This window comes from Procambarus clarkii, chromosome 42 (assembly GCF_040958095.1).
Source record: "Procambarus clarkii isolate CNS0578487 chromosome 42, FALCON_Pclarkii_2.0, whole genome shotgun sequence".
Taxonomy (NCBI): domain Eukaryota; kingdom Metazoa; phylum Arthropoda; class Malacostraca; order Decapoda; family Cambaridae; genus Procambarus; species Procambarus clarkii.
The window spans coordinates 3,964,873-3,991,905 of NC_091191.1; positions in this window are offsets into that span (position 1 = coordinate 3,964,873).

A 27,033-nucleotide genomic window follows, 5' to 3' on the forward strand; every position below is an offset into this window, starting at 1 on the left:
ATCCTGGACCATTCTCAAGTCGAAACTGGATCTCATTTCACCGTTAGCGCTGATAGGCTACCACGATGATAGAGCCACGACGCCACTAGGTCGTTACAACTACGACCTTTACCACGACGACGACTCCGCCACGACATCCAGGACCCGAGGCGGGAATATCGCAGCTCCACAGTCGGAGAAAATTGGCTACCCGCATTCCGCCGTAGCCTCCAGCTGATACAATATACACTCAAACATCAATTTTAAGTTTTGAGATGAGTTTAGAGAGAATATGCGTCAGGGCTACAAGGACATAAGGCCAGGGGCTGACAGTGTCAGGGCAATAGGGACATTAGGGGCAGGGGCTGACAGTGTCAGGGCTACAGGACATAAGGGCAGGGGCTGACAGTGTCAGAGCAACAGGGACATAAGGGCAGGGGCTGACAGTGTCAGGGCTACAAGGACATAAGGGCAGGGGCTGACAATGTTAGGGCTTCAAGGACATAAAGGCAGGGGCTGACAGTCTCAAGGCTACAAGGACATAAGTGCAGGGGCTGACAGTGTCAGGGCTACAGGGACATAATGCCAGGGGCTGACAGTGTCAGGGCTACAAGGACATAAGGGCAGGGGCTGACACTATCAGAGCTACAGGGACATAATGCCAGGGGCTGACAGTGTCAGGGCTACAAGGACATAAGGGCAGGGGCTGACAGTATCAGAGCTACAGGGACATAATGCCAGGGGCTGACAGTATCAGAGCTACAGGGACATAATGCCAGGGGCTGACAGTATCAGAGCTACAGGGACATAATGCCAGGGGCTGACAGTGTCAGAGCTACAGGGACATAAGGGCAGGGGCTGACAGTATCAGAGCTACAGGGACATAATGCCAGGGGCTGACAGTGTCAGGGCTACAAGGACATAAGGGCAGGGGCTGACACTATCAGAGCTACAGGGACATAATGCCAGGGGCTGACAGTGTCAGGGCTACAAGGACATAAGGGCAGGGGCTGACAGTATCAGAGCTACAGGGACATAATGCCAGGGGCTGACAGTATCAGAGCTACAGGGACATAATGCCAGGGGCTGACAGTATCAGAGCTACAGGGACATAATGCCAGGGGCTGACAGTGTCAGAGCTACAGGGACATAATGCCAGGGGCTGACAGTGTCAGAGCTACAGGGACATAAAACGTGGATGCAGGAGGAGCAGATGACTCCAGTTAGCAGGCTGAGAGCTTTTCCTTCCCATAGCTCATGGAAAGCCTTACCCACTAATTTTCCCTGGAATACGACCCACCGGTCAATTTACAACCAGGTTCCTAAATACTGATGTGTGAACAGGGACGAACTGTTTCAGATCGGTCCCCAGTCGATCCTCTCTGCCAGGGGCTCGAACCTGATAAAATACCGATAAAAATAAAACGATTGAGCGACGGTCTGGCTTCTTGCAGGTCGGCGTTCAATCCCCGACCGTCCAAATGGTTGGACACCGTTCCTTTCCTCCCCCCGTCCCATCCCAAATCCCTATCCTGATTCCTTCCAAGTGCTGTATAGTCGTTCTCTCTCTCTCTCTCTCTCTCTCTCTCTCTCTCTCTCTCTCTCTCTCTCTCTCTCTCTCTCTCTCTCTCTCTCTCTCTCTCTCTCTCTCTCTCTCTCTCTCTCTCCCTCTATTAACAACTGGCCTTTAAATGGATTTGACATTTACATCCACCCATTTGCGTTTAATAATTTACATATAATAATTTATGGAAGTTACGCAATTTACAATTAATAATCATTTGCATAATTTATATAATTTATACATAATTCCCAGGATTCTCATCTGATGGAATCATTTAGTATTCACTAAGCTGGATTTCTGAGGCCTTGACGTGCCTCCGTAATGTGTTCCAGGAGTTCCTTTTGATACCACTCAAGCAGCATTGACTCAGTAAACACCTTTTATGTGAGCAAATAAGAGAATGGACGAGAAAGAGTGAAATTTGTGCGCATGTCTGTTCATAGTGATATTTGTATATTTTTCTGTTGTTTTAGCTTATCAAGAGTCGTGATAAGGTTACTAGGCCCATCAGGAGTCGTGATAAGGTTACTAGGCCCATCAGGAGTCGTGATAAGGTTACTAGGCCCATCAGGAGTCGTGATAAGGTTACTAGGCACATCAGGAGTCGTGATAAGGTTACTAGGCCCATCAGGAGTCGTGATAAGGTTACTAGGCCCATCAGGAGTCGTGATAAGGTTACCAGGCCCATCAGGAGTCATGACACTCAGATACCAGATAACGGCAGGGTCGAGACGCTCTTCACTCTTGAAAAGAGTCAAGGGAACGAGACATCCACTATTCTTTGTCACTCACTTTTGTAAAAGAGAGTCAGGCTATGTAAACACAGCTGGTATTGCCAGGTGTGGTGGGGGAAGACAGCTGGTGGTGGTGGTGGAGGAGGAAGACAGCAGCTGGTGGTGGAGGAAGGCTGGTACTGTGAGAGAGAACTCTATCAACATCAGAGGCCCGAGACTGTTCAACACGCTTCCACTACACATAAGGGGCATAACTGGCAAACCCCTCACAGTGTTCAAGAGAGAACTGGATAAGCACCTCCAAAGGATACCTGATCAACCAGGCTGTGACTCATACGTCAGGATGCGAGCAGCCGCGTCCAACAGCCAGGTTGATCAGTCCAGCAACCAGGAGGCCTGGTCGACGACCGGGCCGCGGGGACACTAAGCCCCGGAAGCACATCAAGGTAACCTCAAGGTGGTGGTGGAAGACAGCTGGTGGTGGTGGTGGAAGACAGCTGGTGGTGGTGGTGGAAGACAGCTGGTGGTGGTGGAAGACAGCTGGTGGTGGTGGTGGAAGACAGCTGGTGGTGGTGGAAGACAGCTGGTGGTGGTGGTGAAGACAGTTGGTGGTGGTGAAGACAGTTGGTGGTGGTGGAAGACAGTTGGTGGTGGTGGAAGACAGCTGGTGGTGGTGGAAGACAGCTGGTGGTGGTGGAAGACAGCTGGTGGTGGTGGTGGAAGACAGCTGGTGGTGGTGGAAGACAGCTGGTGGTGGTGGTGAAGACAGTTGGTGGAGGTGGAAGACAGCTGGTGGAGGTGGAAGACAGCTGGTGGAGGTGGAAGACAGCTGGTGGTGGTGGAAGACAGCTGGTGGTGGTGGAAGACAGCTGGTGGTGGTGGAAGACAGCTGGTGGAGGTGGAAGACAGCTGGTGGTGGTGGTGGAAGACAGCTGGTGGTGGTGGTGGAAGACAGCTGGTGGTGGTGGTGGAAGACAGCTGGTGGTGGTGGTGGAAGACAGCTGGTGGTGGTGGTGGAAGACAGCTGGTGGTGGTGGTGGAAGACAGCTGGTGGTGGTGGAAGACAACTGGTGGAGGTGGAAGACAGCTGGTGGTGGTGGAAGACAGCTGGTGGAGGTGGAAGACAGCTGGTGGTGGTGGAAGACAGCTGGTGGAGGTGGAAGACAGCTGGTGGTGGAGGTCTGGTGGCCACCAGCACTCCGGGTAGCTCCACTGTGTACTTTTAAATTGAGTCATTAATTCCATAGTGGACTATCAGCACATGAGTAATTACGTCACACCGGGTAATTTCCCCTAACATGCAAAGAGCGCATTAGGTGTGAGGGTGTTGGAGATGATGGTGAGGGAGAAGTGAGGGAGAGGAGGTGTGAGGGAGTAGTGAGGAAGAGGCTCTCAGGGATTTGCGAAGAAGAGGCGGTGAGGAAATAATGTTAAAGGAGAGATAATGTGGAAAGGCTGATGGCTGTGATGAAATGGTGGTGAAGAGAGAGGAGAGGAGAGAGGGAAGGGGGTGATACAGAAGGTGGGGTGGGGAGAAGGGAGAGAGTAGAGGGAAGGGAGACGGGAGGGGGGGAAGATGAGAGGTGTCTATAAATATGTCTGCCTGCTGTCTGGGGCTATGTAGAAAGAAATATCTTCCACCACCATATATATATATATATATTATATATGTTATATATATTATATATATTATATATATATATATCGAGCAAGATTATGTGTGGTTATATTGTCTGTGAACATAAATATTACTATTCAGGGTTTTTTGTTGATGATTTCGTGGGATTTTTTTTTAAAGTTGCAGGTGAGAGGATGTTAACTTAACAGGTTGACAGTGTGTCTTTGTCAGTCACGACAACATGTCTGGCATTTACCTACACATTTACCAATAGAAAGCTCAAGAATCGTAGACCTTTTGATTTAGGCGAAGTGCTCTCCAAATTGCACTGCAATTCTCCGCCCCAAGTGGTAAAGTGTTAATGGGCCCCCACTTACTGTTTTCTGGGGGTCCTGCCACTGACTCGCTTCTTGGAATATATTACACCTCTACTTTTGTTTGTAGATGGTGCATGCAACCGTCAATTTTCTCCGTTTGAGGGTGTTGCTTTGCTCTGTCTCACTCCATTACCGTCACTCCGCTGGAAACTGTAATTGCTGACTGTGGAGGCGCAGTTGTTCATTTGGTCTGAGAAGCAAGAGACGTTTTCAAATTGTTTCACTGCTGTAGGAATGGTTTCAGATTGTCTGTCTGTCTGTCTGTCGCACAGGCGGCCCTCAGATTGTTTCGGCTGTTGCAGGGAACGGCTTCAGAGTGTCTCAGTGTTGCAGGAATGACTTCAGATTGTGTCAAGTGTTGCAGGAATGACTTCAGATTGTGTCAAGTGTTGCAGGAATGACTTCAGATTGTGTCAAGTGTTGCAGGAATGACTTCAGATTGTGTCAAGTGTTGCAGGAATGACTTCAGATTGTGTCAAGTGTTGCAGGAATGACTTCAAATTGTCTCAGTGTTGCAGGAATGACTTCAAATTGTCTCAGTGTTGCAGGAATGACTTCAAATTGTCTCAGTGTTGCAGGAATGACTTCAAATTGTCTCAGTGTTGCAGGAATGACTTCAGAATGTTCCAGGAATGTCTTCGCGTTGATTCAATGTTGCAGGGGTCGGCCCGAAATGATTTGAGTGTTTCAAGAACGGCCTTTGATTGTTCTAGTGTTGCAAGTGTAGTTTTACATTTTGTGTTGCAGAAGCAGCTTCACAAGCAGCAGCCTCAGCTGCCAGCTTGCCCTTAACAGCAGCTCACTAAGCTTTCCCAACCTGCGTCAGGAGGATGTATATATATTTATTAATTTTCTGCTTATTAAACTTTCGTATGGGGGGGGGGGAGTGGAATTTAATTTTTATATAATGGACAAACTTTGTATTATTGGATTATTAAGGCTGCCTTATGACTCGGGGGGAGGGATTTCTCGTGCAAGTATGACCCAATCTGATGCACCGGTAAGGGAAGGATTGGAACCTGTCTAGACGTTCTCGAATTGTGTGCGTAATATGATGCACAATCTTGGTATTTATGAGTGCTGTGAAGCACTTTGTAGCACTGTGAAGCACTTTGAGGCATTGTGAAGCACTTTGAAGCACTTCTGGTTTGTGTTTATTTCTGTTAAAAGAATAGCTTCAGGTCATCTTCTCCAACCCCCACCCCAACCCCTTCCCCGTTTTCTCTTCATCCCCTTCCCATTTTCTCTTCAAGCCCTTCCCGTTTTCTCTTCAAGCCCTTCCCGTTCTCTCTTTATCCCCTTCCCGTTTTCTCTTCAATCTCTTCCCGTTTTCTCTTCAACCCCCTTCCCGTTTTCTCTTCAACCTTTTCCCATTCTCTCTTGAAACCCTTCCCGTTTTCTCATCAACCCCTTCCCATTCTCTCTTCAACCCCTTCCCGTTTTCTCTTCAACCCTTTCCCGTTCTCTCTTCAACCCTTTCCCGTTTTCTCTTCAACCTGTCCTCACACTTAATGCGTCTCAATTTCGACGCTTTATAACAAGAGCGTTCGGCGCGTTGTACGCCTAAATTGTTGACCTCTCACGGTGTTCAAGAGAGAACTTGATAAACACCTCCAGAGGATCAACCAGGCTGTGATTCTTACGTCAGGTTGCGAGGAGCGGCGTCTAACAGCCTGGTTGATAAGAGCACAAGGCTTGGTCAGAGACCGGGCCGCGAAAACATTAATTCCCGGAACCAACATAAGTTAGTAGGTGAGGCTCGGTTAGATAAAGTTAGGTTAGGCTGGGATAGGTTAGGTTAGGTGAGTTATGTTTCTCTAAGTTAGTTCGGTGCGGCTAGGTAATTCAACTTGAAGTTAGACAGTGATGTCTTATAAGTTCATTACCTCCCCTCTCTCTTTACACCCTACTTCTACCCGTCTCTACACCCCTACGTCTACCCGTCTCTACACCCCTACCTCTACCCGTCTCTACACCCCTACCTCTACCCGTCTCTACACCCCTACCTCTACCCGTCTCTACACCCCTACCTCTACCCGTCTCTACACCCCTACCTCTACCCGTCTCTACACTCTACCTCTACTCTTGCCCAATAATTGTCTACTCCGTACCCCCCTCTCACACCTTTCCTTGAACCCTCACTCACCCCCACACACCACACCCTATTCTTCCCCCCCCCCCTCCCACCTCTGTCTCGGGGTCCCCCCCTTATCTACCTATTCCCCTCTCCCCTGAAAAATCCTCCCTCCTCTCCCCCCAGGCCAACTCCCCTTCCCTCCTCCCTCGTCACATCATCTTCTCCCTCCCCCCTTCTCCCCCCTCACCTTCCCTGTCAACCCCCTTCCCCTTAAAGCAGCAGCAACACCCCCCCCCCCCCCGCTGAGTTTTAATTCTCGTAAAACACGCAAACTTAGTCCCTAGGTGATGCCAGTGACGGATGCCTTGTAATATACCCCCGGCACTTAGTTGGTGGCGAGGGGGAGAATACACCACCCCCTCTCTAGGTGGGGAGGGGGAGAATCCACCCCTCTCTAGGGGGGAAGGGGAGAATCCACCACCCCTCTCTAGGTGGGGAGGGGGAGAATCCACCCCCTCTCTAGGGGGGAAGGGGAGAATCCACCACCCCTCTCTAGGTGGGGAGGGGGAGAATCCACCCCCCCCCTCTCTAGGGGGGGAGGGGAAGAGTTCGGGAGAGGGGCACTAGGGAAAGAGAGGGGAGACTGGGAAAGGAAGGGAAACGTGAGGAGTGGAAGGAAGGAGAGAGAAGGAAAAGAAGAAGGGAGGAGGAGGAGGGGGGAAGGAGATGGAAGGAGACAGGAAGAAGAAGACAGTGACTCCACAAACGTGTCTTACAAAAAATAAACAAAACACGTATTAATTATATTATTAATTATTAATTATTATTAATTAATTATTAATTATTAATGTATTAATTAAACAGCTTACTAACGAAACGGATTTTAACATGACCCATAAGTGAGAGGCTAAGAGGAAGCAGAGAATGGAAGGAAAAGGCAGAGGATGCGAGGATAAAGGAAAAGGAGAAGAGGGATGGAAGGAGGTGGGGAGGTAGGTGTAAGGTTTGGTGACAAATTGTGACGTACTTTTCCCCTTTTCTGTTTAGAAAACGGGACGGTACGTCAGTTTCGCCAGCCAGCCGCTTTCATTTTCTAGTTCGACGATTTTTGGCCTTATTTGACTCATTGGAGCGAAAAGCGACGCTCTTTGCAGGAGGAGAGGTTGTCACCTGGCAGCAATAGCCCAGAGGATCACGCTGCCGCTCTCCCTCCCTGATAATTGAGATGAAAAAGATTACCAGGCACGAAATATATATATATATATATATATATATATATATATATATATATATATATATATATATATATATATTGCGTCTTGCGTTATCACTTTGACGCAAGATAACAGGACTTAGACACAAGGTAACAGGACTTAGACGCAAGATAACAGGACTTAGACGCAAGATAACAGGACTTGGACGCCAGATAACAGGACTTAGACACAAGATAACAGGACTTGGACGCCAGATAACAGGACTTAGACACAAGATAACAGGACTTAGACGCAAGATAACAGGACTTAGACGCAAGACAACTGTGTCAACACTCTCCGTGCGCCAAGGGGAGGGGGGAGGCTGGTGTGTAAATTGGCCCCGTGTGTGTAAATGGAAATGGAGATGCCTGTGTACTCACCTAATTGTACTCACCTAATTGTGCTTGCGGGGGTTGAGCTTTGGCTCTTTGGTCCCGCCTCTCAACTGTCAATCAACTGGTGTACAGATTCCTGAGCCTACTGGGCTCTATCATACCTACATTTGAAACTGTGTATGGAGTCAGCCTCCACCACATCACTTCCTAATAATTCCTAATAATGTGTGTGTGTGTGTGTGTGTGTGTGTGTGTGTGTGTGTGTGTGTGTGTGTGTGTGTGTGTGTGTGTGGCACCCAGTGTAGGACAGTTCGTAGGGGTGTGTGGAAAAAGTGGTGGTGTGTTGTGAAATAGGTGGTTGAAGGGGGTACTTGCCTAAACCAATGCATAAATTGTGCTAATTTATGCAAATTCGTGCTAAGTGTTGTGTACACGTGGTTGTGTGAAGCGAGGTGTTTGTGTGTTGTTGTTTGTTGTGTGTGTGTGTGTGTGTTGAGTGGCTTGGGGGGGGGGGGTGTGAAGAGTGAAAGTTTTTCCTAATCTGTCTAATGAGTTGACTCTGTTTCATCCTTCTTGTCGTCTGTGTATGTGTTGGTAGGTGTTTTTTTTTTGCAGTGTTGGCCTACCTTACCTTGAGGTTACCTTGAGGTGATTTCGGGTCTCAGCGACCCCGCGGCCCGGTCGTCGAGCAGTCCTCCTGGTTGCTGGACTGGTCAACCAGGCTGTTGGAGGTTTGGGTAGGTTTGTAGCAGTGGGTGGGTGTGTAGGTTTGTCATCCCCCAGTACCTCTACTCTTGACTCGGTCGTGTCTCGAAGATTTCAGGTTCGTGCGTCCGTCTGTCCGTCCGTCTGTCCGTCCGTCTGTCCGTCCGTCTGTCTGTCCGTCCGTCCGTTCGTCCGTTCGTCTGTCTGTCCATTAATCCAAGCAACTTTTTGTTCGCAGCGAATGTCTTTTTTCCATTTTCCAAGACGTTTGGGCAGTACCTTACCTTACTTTGGGGTGCAGACGAGGAGTCACAATGACGTGACTGAAGTATGTTGACCAGACCACACACTAGAAGGTGAAGGGACGACGACGTTTCGGTCCGTCCTGGACCGAAACGTCGTCGTCCCTTCACCTTCTAGTGTGTAGTCTGGTCAACTTACCTTGGGGTGAGTCTTAGACCAATGGTGTTCTGGCGACCAGGCAATCAGACACAGCTGATCGCAGTCTGATATAACAGCCAGGTTGATCAGGTGTCCTTTGGAGGCTTTTATAAGCTTACATTTTCAACACCATTAGGCCTCTGACTAAGGAAAATCTTCACTTGTACTAAGTTGACACATTGCAAGAAATTTGAAAATTGAATAACAAGAGATATATTGCTAGAACAAAAATTATGTTCAAGAAACAGCGCAACTTGTGATAACTTGGTCCACCAGGCTGTTGCTCGGAGCGGCCCGCAGGCCCACATATCCACCACAGCCTGGTTGGTCCGGCACTTCTCTCAAGAACGTATCTGAATGCTTCTTGAATGCATCTACCTTTATTCCGACAATATTCCTAATGCTTGCTGGGAGGATGTTGATAGCTGAATAGTTCAAAAAGTGGGGTAAGAGCCAATCTCTGATTGTGCCTATGGCACCTCTACTTTTCACTATAGAGTAGGTTCCGAGAGTAGAAGAACTCTCGGAACCAACTACAGGTAACTCCAGGTAATGGGGAACATTTGGTGAGAAGGAGGTGCTCCTACATCGAGCCGATGATGTTACATCGACTCGTTAATTAATTTGATAATTGCATCACAAAATATAGACTGACGGGGCAATTAACTAAAAATAATATCAGGAAATAACACTTGTAATTCATTCGTCAGTCAAAAGCAGCAGACTTTCGTAGTGTGAGTAGCTAACACATGTCCTGACCTCTGTTGTTGTTGTTGTTTCAGATTGAGCTACTCAGAATGAAGTGTCCATGTAGCACGGGCTATGGTGAGCCCGTAAGAACCTGACCTCTTTATTGGCTTCTTTTTGACCACCTAGGGTCAATACCTGCTCGAGATCTAACACCTTGATTGATGCTATTTGTCAACACCTTCTCACCCTTCTATTATTGAAGTATTATAGAATTATAGCAACAGTAAACATCACTTAGAGTGAATAATTAAAACGATAAAAAAGGCAGAATAAGCAACATTTGGAATATATTGATGAAACCAGACTAAACCACAAATAAACAGAGAACAGGAGCAAATCAAATACATTCCAAGAATGATCGAATTACCACGTATAGCCAAAAGCGATTATTGGCGGATCGTAGCTTGTTTGGGGAATGATTTTAAAGAGAGTAATGGAGTTACGTGCGTCGCCCAGCGGGAGACAGATCTTCCCATCACCATGGTGGCCTTTGTCGAAGTCTGCTCTCTCTGTTGTCTTCTTCTGTTGGATTCTGCTGCGGCCTTTATCTGCTGGCTTCCCTTGCCACTGTTTCTGTTGCTCTAATGACATTGCCGTCTTCTGTTGCTCTCTCACCACTGACTTTTTATATTGGCCTCCTCCTTTCCTCCTCCTCCTTCTACTCTAGCCGGTACTGTTGACCCACTTTGTCCATACTGTTGCTCTGTTCTGGCCTCTTCTGTTGATATCTAGAGCTAACGGTAAGAAGGTGAGACAACGGTACTGTGAACTAGCTATGTGTCGAGCTGGTTCGACACGCAGGTGATTCGACACGCAGACGATTCGACACGCAGATGATTCGACACGCAGATGGTTCGACACACAGATGATTCGACACACAGGTGATTCGACACGCAGATGATTCGACACACAGATGATTCGACACGCAGATGATTCGACACGCAGATGATTCGACACGCAGATGATTCGACACACAGCTGGCTCGACACACAGATGATTCGACACGCAGATGATTCGACACACAGCTGGCTCGACACACAGATGATTCGACACGCAGATGATTCAACACGCAGATGATTCGACGCGCAGATGATTCGACACACAGATGATTCGACACACAGATGGTTCGACACACAGATGATTCGACACGCAGATGATTCGACACGCAGATGATTCGACACACAGATGATTCGACACGCAGATGATTCGACACGCAGATGATTCGACACGCAGATGATTCGACACGCAGATGAATCGACACACAGATGATTCGACACGCAGATGATTCGACACACAGATGATTCGACACAGATGATTCGACACACAGATGATTCGACACACAGATGATTCGACACACAGATGATTCGACACACAGCTGGCTCGACACACAGATGATTCGACACGCAGATGATTCGACACGCAGATGGTTCGACACACAGATGATTCGACACGCAGATGATTCGACACGCAGATGATTCGACACACAGCTGGCTCGACACACAGATGATTCGACACGCAGATGATTCAACACGCAGATGATTCAACACGCAGATGATTCGACGCGCAGATGATTCGACACACAGATGATTCGACACACAGATGGTTCGACACACAGATGATTCGACACGCAGATGATTCGACACGCAGATGATTCGACACGCAGATGGCTTGACACGCGGCAAGGGAGCGCCTTGTGGCCTCTTATATTTACTTAACCGGTTTTAAACATTCAAAAATCTATAAAAAAAAAAAGTTGTTGCAAATGTTGCTATTGTTGTTGTTGTTGTTGTTGTTGTTGTTGCTGGGAGCTGCTGTCAACAACGACATTGATATTTATGACAGTAATACAAAATTAAACAGTTGAAGCGAAAGTGCAAATAAAGTACAATATATCAAAGAACTTCACACTAATATGTGCAATAGTCACATATTAAAACGAATGCAAGAAACAACTAAAAAAAAAAATATGTAATGCCAAGCTTTTTATTTTGGAGTTCTCTCCCCTCTCCGCTCCTCCCCTTCCCTCCCCCCCCCGGCCCCATTCATCACTACCCCCCTCCCTCACACCTTAACCCCCCCCCCATCACTCACAACCAAGCCTGTCCTCAACTCTTAAAAAAGTGGGTTGTGTTTGGTCGCCTAATAATAATCAACCACATTATCCCGTTCACGTGGTGGTTGGTATGATAGGAATGATGAGGTTGTGAGGGATTTGATGAGGAGGGGTGAAAGGAAAGGGGGGGGGGTATACAATGACTACAATGATGAGTGTTGCTAGTGGGACCTATCTACCTTGTGTGGGTAGAGGTAGGATGAGGAATATGTGTGTTCTAATGATGAATATGAGTGTTGGAGTGAGGAATATGTGTGTTCTAATGATGAATATGAGTGTTGGAGTGAGGAATATGAGTGTTCTAATGATGAATATCAGTGTTGGAGTGAGGAATATGTGTGTTCTTATGATGAATATGAGTGTTGGAGTGAGGAATATGTGTGTTCTAATGATGAATATGAGTGTTGGAGTGAGGAATATGTGTGTTCTAATGATGAATATGAGTGTTGGAGTGAGGAATATGTGTGTTCTTATGATGAATATGAGTGTTGGAGTGAGGAATATGAGTGCAGGTAAACGAGGAGAGGATAGTTACCAATCAATGTGCAGTTCTACGGGCTCACCATAGCCTGTGCTACTTGGAACTGTTTGTTCCAAGTAGCGAATCTTTAACAACAACAACAACAAGTTACCAATCGTGGGATCAATTTATCGGACATCCGCCATCAACCAGGAAACGCTGGCCCCAGCCAGGCTGCGATAGGACTAGAACTCTCGAAATAACCTGCAGGTAATTTACGGGAGCAAGTATATATTTGGGAGTTAGGGGCTGGGACCGGTGACTATAGAAGCTGGAACATGTATTAAGGGATCGGGAGCATAGGCTAGATTGTCACAGGATCTTGTGGAGCGTGGAAGGGAGAATGGAGCATGGGGGGAGGAGGGAGCATGGGAAGAGGGGGGGGGGAGGACTAAGGGATGACCAGGCAGACCAATTCAGTGACTAAAACACCCAATTCAATATACAGACAGCTGGGGCCCGACGCAACGCCACCCAACCCCCCCAAAAAAAATGGGTGTGGAGTTTGTACAATTTTTAATGTTCTTACCCAACAAAATGGACCCATTCCGCCCCCTCTGTGCTCCATTTTCACCAGCCCCCGCAAGCCCACTTCAGCCCAGCAGCCCTTAATTTTTTGCTGTTATAAAGTGCATATATATTTTTTTTTTGAGTTAACAGTTACCAGGGAAATGCTTGAGTATGTTCCTTTTTATTCCACTTTTTATGGCGAATGACTCTGCTGGGCAGTTATAGCCCTTGTTTGTGCTGTTTTGTACTGTACATGTACACCTTTGTGTTGTTATCGTGTACACGCTTGTAGAGTGTGTGTGTGTGTGTGTGTGTGTGTGTACACCCTAGGAGTGTTCTCGTGCTCACCTTTTGTATTCAGGCGATTAGTCACAATAACGTGGCTGAAGAATCGACTTGAGAATGGTCCAGGACGGACCGAAACGTCGTCGTCCCTTCACTTTCTAGTGTGTGGTCTGGTCAACACCTTTGTATTATTGTTACATGTGCACCCCTTTGTACACAGTATTCATCTTTGGATTGTCACTGTGTTCACATTTGTAATATCTGTGTACACCCTTGTACTGTCTCTGTGTACACGCTTATATTATCTCTGTACACCTTTGAATTGCCTTGTGTACAACCTTGTATTTTCTTTTTATCCTTGTGCTGTCAGCATATCTCAGTTGTACTGCCAGGGGTGACACTTGTACTGCCAGGGGGTGACACTTGTACTGCCAGGGGGTGACACTTGTACTGCCAGGGGTGACACTTGTACTGCCAGGGGGTGACACTTGTACTGCCAGGGGGTGACACTTGTACTGCCAGGGGGGACACTTGTACTGCCAGGGGGTGACACTTGTGCACTGCCAGGGGGGACACTTGTACTGCCAGGGGGTGACACTTGTACTGCCAGGGGTGACACTTGTGCACTGCCAGGGGGGACACTTGTACTGCCAGGGGTGACACTTTTGTACTGCCAGGGGGTGACACTTGTACTGCCAGGGGTGACACTTGTACTGCCAAGGGGTGACACTTGTACTGCCAGGGGTGACACTTGTACTGCCAGGGGTGACAAAGTTGTGGTGTCAGGGTGGCACTCTTGTATTCTCCATTCAGTTAGTTCAACCTGGAACCATCAAAAGCTCTCAAGGTCCTGGAATTACTAATCGGATTTAAGGCACATATTCTCGTCTATGTTTCTCTCTCCCTCTCTCCCTCTCTCCCTCTCTCTTTCTCTCCCTCTCTCCCTCCCCTTAGCACCTGTTGGTAGGGGGGACAACCGGCGTAAATTGCGCCCAACACAACCGGTCATTTAACAAAGCTGGCGGAGAGCTGCAGGACTCAACACGGAAGTTCGAATCGTTGGACGGAAAAAGAAAAGGGATTAGGTGATTCGTAAGGTGAATGCTGATTGGTTGGGTTAATCGTTGCTGTAGAGTCCTAAGTGTGGTGTTGATGGTTGGGCTGTGTGTATGTGTGTGGGGGGGGGGGGGAAGGGGGGGGGTGAAGAGTGGTGGTTGCCTTGGCTGACGATTTTGGTGAAGTGTGGTGGTTGTATTTGATTGTGGTGGTAGGTTGTGGTGGTGGTGTTCGGATGATGGCTGTGTCGTGGTGTGGTGGAGGCTGACAGATCGCGTCAGACTGTGGTGGAGGCTGACAGATCGCGCCAGACTGTGGCGGAGTGTGGCAGGACGTGATGTGGCAGGTGTGGCATCGTTCTGAGCCAGTGTGTCGTCAGACAGAGGAGTAGTGATGATGGTGCAACATTATCCTTATTGTGCAATTGTAGGGAGACATGAGGGGAGGGGAAAGATGTAGAGGGGAGAGAGTGAGGGAAATGAATAAAATGGAGAAGAGGGGAAAAACGGGGACAAATTTGCCGATGCAGGAGAAGACATGAGAGACGGATGAGCCAAGGAGAAGAAGGGACAAGAAATATAGAGAGATGGAGATACAGGCAATAGAAAGGAGGGAGAGAATATAATGGATAAAGAACAATGGAAAGAATTGAGAAGATAAATTGAATGTGAGAGTAGAGAGTGAAAAGGGGCAAGCCGGAGTAAGAAGAGAGGAAGTGGAACATCGGATGGTTAAGGGAGAGGTAATTGAATATAAAATATTGAAGGGGAGAATGAGAACCGGTTAGCCGGCGGTGGGAGCTTGACGAGACCTGACCCAAGCTCTCTTGTACTGATTACTGCCAAGGTCACCCACACCACCTGAGATATAGGTGGTCACCCACACCATCTGAGCTATTGGTCACCCACACCATCTGAACTATTGGTCACCCACACCATCTGAGCTATTGGTCACCCACACCATCTGAACTATTGGTCACCCACACCATCTGAACTATTGGTCACCCACACCATCTGAGCTATAGGTGGTCACCCACAACACCTGAACTATGAAGATCTAACAGATCTCAAACTCTGTCCTTGAAAGACAGAAAAACATGCAAATATGTTGGTTAGCATTGTAAAAGTGTGTGTGTGCGTCTGAGGTATAAAAATTCAGGTTCTCTTTTTTTTCACACACTGCTGGGTACAGGAACAGACGCAATCCATCCTCCTGAAATGATAACACTCATAATAGCTATTTGGTCTGAAAGGATAGTACTCATAATAGCTATTTGGTCTGAAATGGTAGTGAAATGCCTGAAATGTGCTCAATTACTGCTGGGTGAAACGAGGCGAACAATTAAGGATTGGCGCCTAGTCAATCCTCCCTAGTCAAGATACGAATTTGGTTCAAATCTCTCTCTCTCTCTCTCTCTCTCTCTCTCTCTCTCTCTCTCTCTCTCTCTCTCTCTCTCTCTCTCTCTCTCTCTCTCTCTCTCTCTCTCTCTCTCTCTCTCTCTCTCTCTCCCAGATTTTCAGCAATGAATTAGCCTTTGTCAGTCATTCCTTGAATGATGTCCCTTATTTCATTCTATAATGTCGTGTCCTAATTCAGTTCACAACAATAGTTTGCATTGTTAACCCACTAACCACTGCTACCACCCCCTAACGACACTACCACCACTCCCACTATACCTCTCTCCTAAACTACCCTATAAAAAATTAACGATCTCTCCAATGAGCCCCTATGATTGATATCTTTCACTGCTGAACAGTGCCATAAACCATTGTCGCCTCTTTAACAAGCCCTTAGAATTGTTCTTCCCCCCCCCCCATTCTCCAACTCCAATGACCGATGCACGTCACATAACAATCATATTGCCCTAGTTAATGGCGTTGACTGTTCTCCCTTGATTGGATGACTGCTGTCGGAGGCCGGTGTTATTGGGGGATATTTGCCTAGTTGAACCTGATCACGTAATTCACCCATTTACCCATTAGGATTTTTCCCTTCCCCAGTATTGGGTATTTTATGAGAGTTGGGAGACTGTGTCAGCAATTCAGGGAGGAGAGAGAGAGAGAGAGAGAGAGAGAGAGAGAGAGAGAGAGAGAGAGAGAGAGAGAGAGAGAGAGAGAGAGAGAGTGAGAGAGAGAAAGAGAGAGAGAGAGAGGGAGAGAGAGAGAGAGAGAGAGAGAGAGAGAGAGAGAGAGAGAGAGAGAGAGAGAGAGAGAGAGAGAGAGAGAGAGAGAGAGAGAGAGAGAGAGTATTAATGAATACAGTGTACGCATTTACTGTCATTGCTTCCAAAAGGTGACAGAATTGTTACAGTGGATGACTCTTTTCCTTGTCATTTTTAGGAACGAACAAAATCATTTTTATTCGCTTTTATCCGTCGTACATTCCACGATGCATCAGGTCAGTGCGTGACCTCGCCAGAGGTCAGTGCAGCTCTCAGTGTAACCCGTAACAATTCAACCTTTTCTCATGACAAACGTTAAAATTGAAGCTCTTTTGCCTGACCAGAAGACGCCGAACGTTTGCCCCCCCCCCAACCATTACTTCCTTGAAATAAAAACCCGGCCTCAAATCAGGCTCGTTAAAGCGGCGGCCATCCCCTTCCTTCAGACGCAGTAATCAAATTTAAAATTCTGTATATGAAAAAATTAATGTGATGACTTAATGCAAGTTAATATTTTTGAATATTAAATTTCTATGTATTGCTAGGTACATGTTATGTTAGGTATAGGTGCAGTTGACGATTATTTGTATTTGAAGTTCGTGAGTGTAGCATTTAGAGAGTACGATGCCATAGATAGCTTTCTCTTAGAGAAAGGTACACACACCATCAGTTGGCAGTCGTTGTGTCAGCTGTTTTTCAGCCATAAACAGTATTCATTTTGCGTACTAATAATTTTGTAGAGAAAGGGAATTATCATAGAGCGACAAGCCATTAAGGCTATATTGCACTGAGAAGGGGGTCAGGATAAGGATTTGGGATGAGACGGGGGGAAAAAGGAATAGTGCCTAACCACTTGGACGGTCGGGGGATTGAACGCCGACCTGCACAAAACGAGACCGTCGCTCTACCGTCCACCTCAAGTGGTTGGGCACTATTCCTTTTCCCCCGTCCCATCTCAAATCCTTATCCCATTCCAAAGCCTAGTATAACACATATATTTACTACATTAGGCTTAAGATAGCGATTTTTAGGCCTAGGTTTTCCTTGATTATTGGTTATTTTCTAGGTAATTGACTATTAGGTTATAATTACTTTTCAATTAGATTTGGGCTAATTCATTAATGCAAGTTGTGATTTTTTTGGATCCAACAGTCAATTTTTGTACTTTTGACCAGAGAGTAAAAGTAATATTTATACTGGAAGAGGGGCTGGAATATTCATAAGAGGTTGTTGTTGTTGTTTAAGATTCGCTACTTGGAACAAAAAGTTCCAAGTAGCACGGGCTATGGCGAGCCCGTCGTTATAAGAGGTGATTGTGAGCGAATGTTCTCTGAAAGTCACTGACATCAGAGCCGATTAAGCTACGATTTATCGACATTTTGGTTAGCGGGAGAAGTCAATCTGTAGACATATTGTGGTTATTGGCCCCACAGGTGTGTGTGTGGGTGGCCGCTGCGCCCCTACACCTGTCTACACCTGTCCGGGACAATGCTGATGTGGCAGTGTTGCTACTGCTGGTGGTGGAAGTGGTGGTGGTGGAGCTGCTCTGGCGTTGTGTCGTGTTGTGGTGTTGGGTATTGTGGTAGTGTGTAGTGTGGTAGCGTTGTGCAGCGGTGCTTGGTAGTGAGGGGGGGGGTAGGAGTGTAGTGTGTTTACAAAGTGTTTAAGCAGACATTGACGACTGGAAATATGTGCATTAGAACAAAAGGTTAGCAAGTTGTCAAGAGAAAGCAGCAAATATAAGACATTAAAAAGAACTTATCACTTATACATCACGAAAATGAGATAGAGAGTGCAGGGGTCAATACATTTATTGAGAGACACCAAGAGGGTAAACAGTGGAATGTATAAGTGTAATGTATAATCTATAATTAATGTATATGTATGGAGAGGGGCGTCCCCCTCTCCATGGAAGGAGAGGGGGACGCCGTGTACGATAACAGGGATGGTGCATGAAAAGTCTCATTTGGCGCAGTAATAGGGTGTAATAGGGGTAATAGGGTGCCTCACTCACCCCAACACACCACCCTCCCTCTTCCCAATTGACTTGAGACTTTTCTAATGGAGAGGCAATCGTCTAAACTCCCTTCGCTCGCCTTACATTTCTCCATCAATTCTAACGTCCCAGTGAACTCCTCTCCCTCTTGTGTGTTGGATATGTTTACATCTCTCTCTCTCTCTCTCTCTCTCTCTCTCTCTCTCTCTCTCTCTCTCTCTCTCTCTCTCTCTCTCTCTCTCTCTCTCTCTCTCTCTCTCTCTCTCTCTTTCTTTCCCTCTCTCTCTCTGTTTATGCTGGAAAGATCTCCAGCATAAATAGATCTCTCAGATAGATATCTCTCTCCATCTATCTATTTATAGCTGAGAAAGATACAGATTAAAATAGCTTGAGATGAACGTCTTGTGTTATAGTAATGGTGTTCAGGCGGTTCACGGTCGTTGAGTCAGTAAACCTGGAGAACGTTAGCCTTAGAACACACACTTTCTTGGGAACACAGTAACGAGGGAATTTAAGCCACTAACGAGCAATTATAAAGCAATAGGTTTATTGAGTCGTGTGGACGCTGTACCGCACGTGGTGATTTACTGGTGATTGGATGGAGTGGATTGTGCTTGCGAGAGTTGAGCTTCGGCTCTTTGGTTCCGCCTATTGTGTTTGGCCCTCAATTTGTATTGGTCTTTACACTAGACCCGTTCTCGCACTTTCTTACAGTCAATATTGACTTATTAAATACGTGCATATGTGACATACTAAACATACTAGTTTACCTAGAAAAGTAATTACGAAGCAATAAGATGCTTATCTTAACATACTAAGAAGGTTAGGTAAGGTCGGTGTTTTCTATGAAGCTTTTCAAGGTAAACTAGTATGTTTAGTATGTCACATATGCACGTATTTAATAAGTCAATATTGACTATACGAAAGTGCGAGAACGGGTTGTCACACCAGACCCGATAATTAAATCATGCTTTCCGTTGATTATCTCTTGTTTCCTCGGTAGCAAAATGTAACATTACTGCCGCCTCTCTTCCTAATGAAGCATGGCAGGAAGTGCAAAATAACCTCCCCCCCCCCCATTGAAAAGCAGAACAATTAAGGAACAAATTAGGCTTTTGAACACTCTCCCTCTATACGTAAGGTGTTCAGCCCGATCTCTGATGGTGTTCAAAAGGGAACTTGATCAAGATCCTTGTAACTGATTCCTGATCATTCAGGCTTCAGTCTGGGATCAAGCAGCGGTGTCCAACAGCCTGGTTGATCAGACCATCAACCAAGAGGCCTAGTCAGAGACCGGGCCGGTGGGACATTAATCCTCGAAACCACATCAAGGTAACACCAGGGTGGAACGGACAGGATGGAACATGAAAGAGACGGAAGGGAGGAAAATAAAGGAGAGAGGAATGTGAATAAAAGGACCGCACGAGAGAAGGAAATATAGAAAAGGCACATATGAGAGTAGGCAGTATATAGATGATAGCGAATGGGGCGAGGAGAGAATATGGGAGGAGGATTAGGAGAAGGGAGGTGGACTGTATCTAGGGATGGATGAAAGACATGGGAGGGGAGAAGAGGGGAAGAGGGAAGGGAGGAAAGGGAAGGGAACAAGGGGGAAGGGGGCGGGGCTTGCTGAAGGGGCCCTGTTTTCAATCCCATAATCTGCTGACGCCAAGGGTTCAGAAGGGGGTACTAATGAATTCATATGTCGACCTGTCTACCGCGCGGTGGTGGTGGTGGTGGCGGTGGTGGTGGTGGTGGTGGTGGCGGTGGTGGTGGTGGTGGTGGTGGTGATGATGGTGGTGATGGTGGTGGTGGTGATGGTGGTGGTGGCGCAGTTCCTGGTGGTGGTGGTGGTGCAGTTCCTGGTGGTGGTGGCGCAGTTCCTAGTGGTGATGGTGGTGGTGCAGTTGGTGATGGTGGTGGTGATGGTGGTGGTGGTGGTGGTGGTGGTGGCGCAGTTCCTGGTGGTGGTGGTGGTGGTGGTGGTGGTGGTGGTGGTGGTGGTGCAGTTCCTGGTGGTGGCGCAGTTCCTAGTGGTGGTGGCGCTGGTGTTGGTGCAGTTCCTAGTGGTGGCGCAGTTCCTAGTGGTGGTGGCGCTGGTGGTGGTGCAGTTGCTAGTGGTGGCGCAGTTCCTAGTGGTGCTGGTGCTGGTGGCGCAGTTGGAATTGTCTCCACTCCCATATCTTCCGATTCCTGTGGCCTTAGAGTGTGTCAAGGTCCTCTTTGGTAGTGGTGATAGCTACTCCTTACCATCCAGTACAGGTGGCGGTATAGCTGTGTGGAAGGCCATCCCATCCTGGCCAGGGAGGGAGTCGGCCGAGCGAGGGAGCCGGTCGGCCGAGCGGACAGCACACTGGACTTCTGATCCTGTGGTTCCAGGGTCGATCCCGGAGCGCCGGCGAGAAACAATGGGCTGAGTTTCTTTCACCCTATGCCCCTGTTACCTAGCAGTAAAATAGGTACCTGGGTGTTAGTCAGCTGTCACGGGCTGCTTCCTGGGGGTAGAGGCCTGGTCGAGGACCGGGCCGCGGGGACACTAAAGCCCCGAAATCATCTCAAGATAACTCAAGATCCTCCGGTTTACATAGTAGTTTGTGTAACTATGTACACCGAACAGCCTGGTTGACCAGTCCAGCAACGAGGAGGCCTGGTCGACGACCGGGCCGCGGGGACACTAAGCCCCGGAAAAACTCCAAGGTAACCGTAGTACAAACTTGAATTGATCAATCATCAGTTTAATCACTGATGATTGACGTACTAAGTAATTAGATAGTAGAAGTTTGCACTATTCACTTTATAGTAAATCCGAAAAAAATGACGCTAAAAAACAAACTTAAATATTCTTAGGCCTAGTATAGTACACATATGTACTATATTAGGCCGCAGATATCGTGTATTAGGCCTCAGATATCGTGTATTAGGGCCTCAGATATCGTGTATTAGGCCTCAGATATCGTGTATTAGGCCTCAGATATCGTGTATTAGGGCCGCAGATATCGTGTATTAGGCCTCAGATATCGTGTATTAGGCCTCAGATATCGTGTATTAGGCCTCAGATATCGTGTATTAGGTCTAGGAAAGTTAGGTTACTTTAGTTTATCTTTGCAACATAAATAGAAAATCTTTTCCGGTTTGTCTAAAGTCAATAGTACCGATTTCTACTTTCTAATTGCGTAGTACGTCGGTATATGTACTATGTTCCCCATCGTTACTATAAGTACTAGCAAAACAGGAGGATGGACTGAGGAGGGATGGAGGAATGGGGAGAGAGAGAGAGAGAGAGAGAGAAAGGGGAATGGAATAGGTCAAGCTATGGGCTAATAGATGAAGCAAAAACAGGAGGTACATGAGTATTTTGCATAAAGACATCAGTATTATCCACCCGTCACATGAAGAGGTTAACCCCAGTAAGTGGATGGGTGACCGTGTCGCCAGCCTAGTACCAGGCTAGGCTAGGCTAGGCCTGAACAAAGAGGAAGTATTATGTTACCTGTGACAGTCGATTAAGGCAGTGTCCGGGATCCTCTCGAACGTAGGTTCGAATCCTCGACACGGCCCCTTGTGGATTTGTTCATTAATTGCTTTATGTCTTCCAAGCGTCCGTCGGATCTTACATAATAATCTTCCCTATTCTCTTACAGTGTGAATGATGCAGTGTTCTTTCAGAAGAAGAAAATGAAAAATCAGTTCAAATTCCAAGGACAAAAATAAGAGATGCAATGGATAGTTGAAGAAAAAAGAAAGTTGAAAATTAAGACAGTTGAAAATAAAGTTGAAAATAAAGAAAGTTGGAAATAACAAAGTTGAAAATAACCAAAAAGTTGAAAATAATAAAAAAAATGAAAACAACAAAGTTGAAAATATCAAAGAAAGTTGAAAAATAACAAAAAAAAGTTGAAAATAACAAAAAAAAATAATTGAAAATAACAATGAAAGTTGAACATATCAGAAGAAAGCTGAAAATAAAAATAAAGTTGAAAATAAAAAATTAAATTTCAAAATCAAGTTGAAAATACCAAAGTCATTGCCAGGTTTTAAAGTAAGTAAAGTGTTCACACACAGAGATAAAGTAAAGTCTTTCTCTCTCTCTCACTTTAAGTAAAGTGTTAATAAGTGCGCAGTGTGAGTGGAGCCAGAAGGAAGGGTGGAGAACCTCCTCCATGCAGGTGAGGAAGTCATCTCCAAGGTGAAGAAGAGGTCAGAAAGATGCTCGTGTCTCCAGGACCAAGATGACCTGAGGTGGTGGGTGACCTCCCCAGACGGCCCGTGGTGGTGGTGGTGGAGTGGGTAGAAGAAGGTATCAGCGTTACAGTAAGCTTGCATGCACTTAAGGTTCGTGGTTAACCGTGTGTCCTGTGTATTTTCCCCCTTACAGCAGGGAGCAGGATGCGGTACGGAGCCCCCTCTGCAGGCTCCGCCCCGGCACCCTTTCTGCTGACGCCCCTGCTGTTGCTGCTGCTCCTGCTAGCTGTTACCTGCTCAGTCGCCAACGCAAGTAAGTACTCTTAATCATGTTCTGGTGATGCGGGGGTGATGAGTCTTTTGGTACACTGCTGTGCCCGTTGGGCCGCTCCAGGTGTGGGAATTGTGTGTGTGTGTATGTGTGTGTCTGTGATGGCTTCGTGTCATGTGTGTGGAGGCGTGTCGTTATGCCCGGACAGTCGCGGACTACCGCAGGCACTAACAACGACTATCATCGGGCATTTACAGCGCCCTCGATGGTGCTAACGAGGTCATTTCCGATATGTGAAAGTCGCAGGTCTGCCTCGTGTTACATACGCACTCACCAAGCAAAAGCCGGCACCACTAAGTCGCAAACACACAACTACCCAACGGCTGCATAGGGGTAGTTCCGGACACGTAACAGTGGGAGAAGTAAAGCCCAGAGGAACAGCTCTGAAGGTACATAACAGACACCACCATTGTGTCCTGCCTACCTATCTACCTTGTATCTACCTATCTACCTACTTACAACCAGAAAGGTCACAAAATAGTTCATGATTAGGCGTTAGTCTCTCAACCACCGTTGTTTCCTGATGCCTGTCACTGGAATGGTGGTTAAGAGAGACCTTGACAGCAGTTCTGACTCTGGGAGTTGTTTTCTTAAGAATTTCATATCCTCGTCCTGAGGCCTACATTGTTGAGGATGACCTTTCGTAGCCGAGTAGTCGAGGCCCAGTCATCAGGTTGACTGATGGGGGCGTCGATCTGCGTGTGCTTCTTGAAGGTCGACCTCACAATGCCTAATTTCCCAGAATTGCTTGTCGACACATTTTAAGGACGACCTTGTTCAGGCCTAACTTCTCCAGTCACCATATAACATCTTCACGGTGAGACCCGCCATCAGACATCACAGTCGTAAGGAAATGTTTATCGAGAAGCTAGTAAAAACATTTCCTGGATTTCCTTTCAGATTCCAATGTCGTGAATTAAATGTATTCAATAAGAGGTATGGTTGGTATTAGAAGCTGTATAGGAATGGTCACAATAACGGGGCTAAAAATAATTTGCGATTTTCGGACTGAAACATCGTCCCTTTCCATTCATTTCACTACTTGGTAAAGGTACAAGACGGACCGAAACGTCGCCCTTTTCTAGTCATGTCGTTGAAGTCTTGAAGTCGACACTGTATAAACATCAGAGGTCCACGGTTGTTCAACGTCCTACCAGCGACTATCAGAAATATTGCCGGAACAACGGTGGACATTTTCAAGAGAAAACTGGACTGTTTTCTCCAAGGAGTGCCGGACCAACCGGGCCGTGGTGTGTATGTGGGCCTGCGGGCCGCTGGACCAACCTCTCACAAATCAAGCCTGGCCTGCGGGCCGCTGGACCAACCTCTCACAAATCAAGCCTGACCTGCGGGCCGCTGGACCTAACTCTCACAAATCAAGTCTGGCCTCGGCCCGGGCTTGAGGAGCAGAAGAACTCCCAGAACCCCCATCAACCAGGTATCAACCAGGTATCAATCAGGTATCAACCAGGGCTTAGAATATGCTGACTTAACTCTTTGAATATAATGATTTTGTCCCCGGAGTACGACGGTCGATCCTTTACTATGGCGAGTTAATCCCTTTGATTAACCACTGGTGTATGCTAGTTTGACCACCCGAGTATGCTGGTTTGATCACTGAAATACGCTGAGTTGATCGCTGGAATACGTCGGTTTGATCGCTAAGGTGAACACAGGTGCGCACAGAGTTGATGAAGTGAGCTTGAATAATCAATCCTTGGAGCAAAAGTCGCCTTGGGCCCGTAAAGCGATGTCTCTACTCTCCCAGACTACACGGCAAAGCACACCTGGGGAAGAGGCAGGCAAATGGAAGGATAGCAAGTGGATAGAAGGAGGAAAGGCGTGGATAGAAGGAGGAGAGGCGTGGATAGAAGGAGGAGAGGCGTGGATAGAAGGAGGAAAGGCGTGGATAGAAGGAGGAAAGGCGTGGATAGAAGGAGGAAAGGCGTGGATAGAAGGAGGAAAGGCGTGGATAGAAGGAGGAAAGGCGTGGATAGAAGGAGGAGAGGCGTGGATAGAAGGAGGAGAGGCGTGGATAGAAGGAGGAGAGGCGGTTTGGGAATGGAAATAAGGGCTAGAGACAGATGAGAGAATGAAGAAAAGGGGAAAATAAATTGAACAAGAGACAGTGTAGTAGCATCGAAAGGGGAAAGATGAAAGAAGAGAGAGAGAGAGAGAGAGAGAGAGAGAGAGAGAGAGAGAGAGAGAGAGAGAGAGAGAGAGAGAGAGAGAGAGAGAGAGAGAGAGAGAGAGGGGAGGGAGAGAGAGGAGTAAGTGCATTATGAAAGGAAGAGTAGAGGCAGTGTATCGAGGAGAGTGGAACTTGATGCTTTATTGACTTTCTGGGAAGGAGAGAATGAATGATTGTGATGAGTTACTAAGATGAGGCAGATGGGGGGAGGGAGGAAGGAGGAGAGAGTATACCTTCAGGGGAGGAGGGAGAGAGGGAGAGAGGGAAGGAGGACATTGTATACCTGGAGGTAAGGAGAGATTTAGGTAATGTTTGATGAAAATTGAGACGATTAAAGATAAAAGTGGAATTGGAGGAAGGTAGAATTGTGGAGAGAGAGAGAGAGAGAGAGAGAGAGAGAGAGAGAGAGAGAGAGAGAGAGAGAGAGAGAGAGAGAGAGAGAGAGAGAGAGAAAGAGAAAGAGAGAATGAATATAAAGCAAAACCTAAAAATGAAAATTATATTAAGATAAAACTAGAAATAGAAACAATACTCCCAATAAAGATGCAAAAAACACTACGAAGAGATATGGAAAAACAGAAGATAAAGGGAAAATAATTAAGATGGAAATGAAGGCTAATTCGAAAAGTTTGGGCAATTAATAAATTGATAAAGACAGCTGAGTGACGGAGATGGGAGAATGAAGAGAATCCAGCGAACAGGAACTAGAAACAATGAGAGAGGAACGATGTGTAGGAAGTATTGAATGATGGGGGACAAATGCTTAGTGAGAAAGGAGAGGGTGTTTACCTACGGTGATGGTGGGTAAGAAAGGGTAATGTGCTTACCTATGGGATGGTAGTGAGAAAGGTAAATGCTTTTCCTGCATTGATACTGTCTATAATTTTGAAGATGAGAGAGAGAGACAACAGACATAAAATGAATTAAAAATTCAGATTATGCAGAATGGCTTCCCATGTACTTAATATATAAATATAAAGTGAGTATATATATATATATATATATATATATATATATATATATATATATATATATATATATAATGGGAAGATATATGCAGTATGATGAAATCAGAATAGTTAGTAGAAATTAAAAGTATTACGAAACATAAGGAATACAATGAACCGTGACAAGTTTCAGCTGAAATTTCCGGATCAGCCCGACTGTGATGGCAGTATGGCCCTGCAGGCAGCAAAGACAAATAGCCTCGTAGATCAGGGAAAGGCTGTCCCAATGTAAAGGCTACCATAGTGGAAAGAGCTATCAAAATCAGCAGGCAAATTAGGAAATATGAAGAAATATTGGAAAGAAATTAGTAAAAAAAATAAATGTTGAATCCATGAAATAACATAGAAATTCGCGACGCATTTAACTTAATTAGGTAAGGCAAACACGTGCCAACTTTTGCATTCGCTTGCTGTTGCATAATTCACATAGATTGACGTGGAATTGATTAAAATATATTTGCACTTTCTAGTTGGTATATATTTACATTTAATTAATTGGTGTATTAACAGTCATACGGGAATTAATATGTCGATGTTAGTGCATAGTCGACTGTACACTTAGGCCTGGAGGCTGGAAGTAGGGGTCGAAATGGTCGAATACGATCAAACACGATCGAACACTTTCGAACAAGGTCGAACAAAGTCGAGTATTTTAAGATGGGTCGAGTATTTATATTTACCCAAGTGGTCACGGAATCCAAAAACGACGTCAACGACGTTGACGTCGACGACGACGATTCGACGTTGAATTTACGTTACTGGGGTTGTGTACCCACTGTAGGGGGGGGGGACAACTGGGCAACAATTAAACTAGGTGAAATCTGGATAAACTATTTCGGGGGCTATTC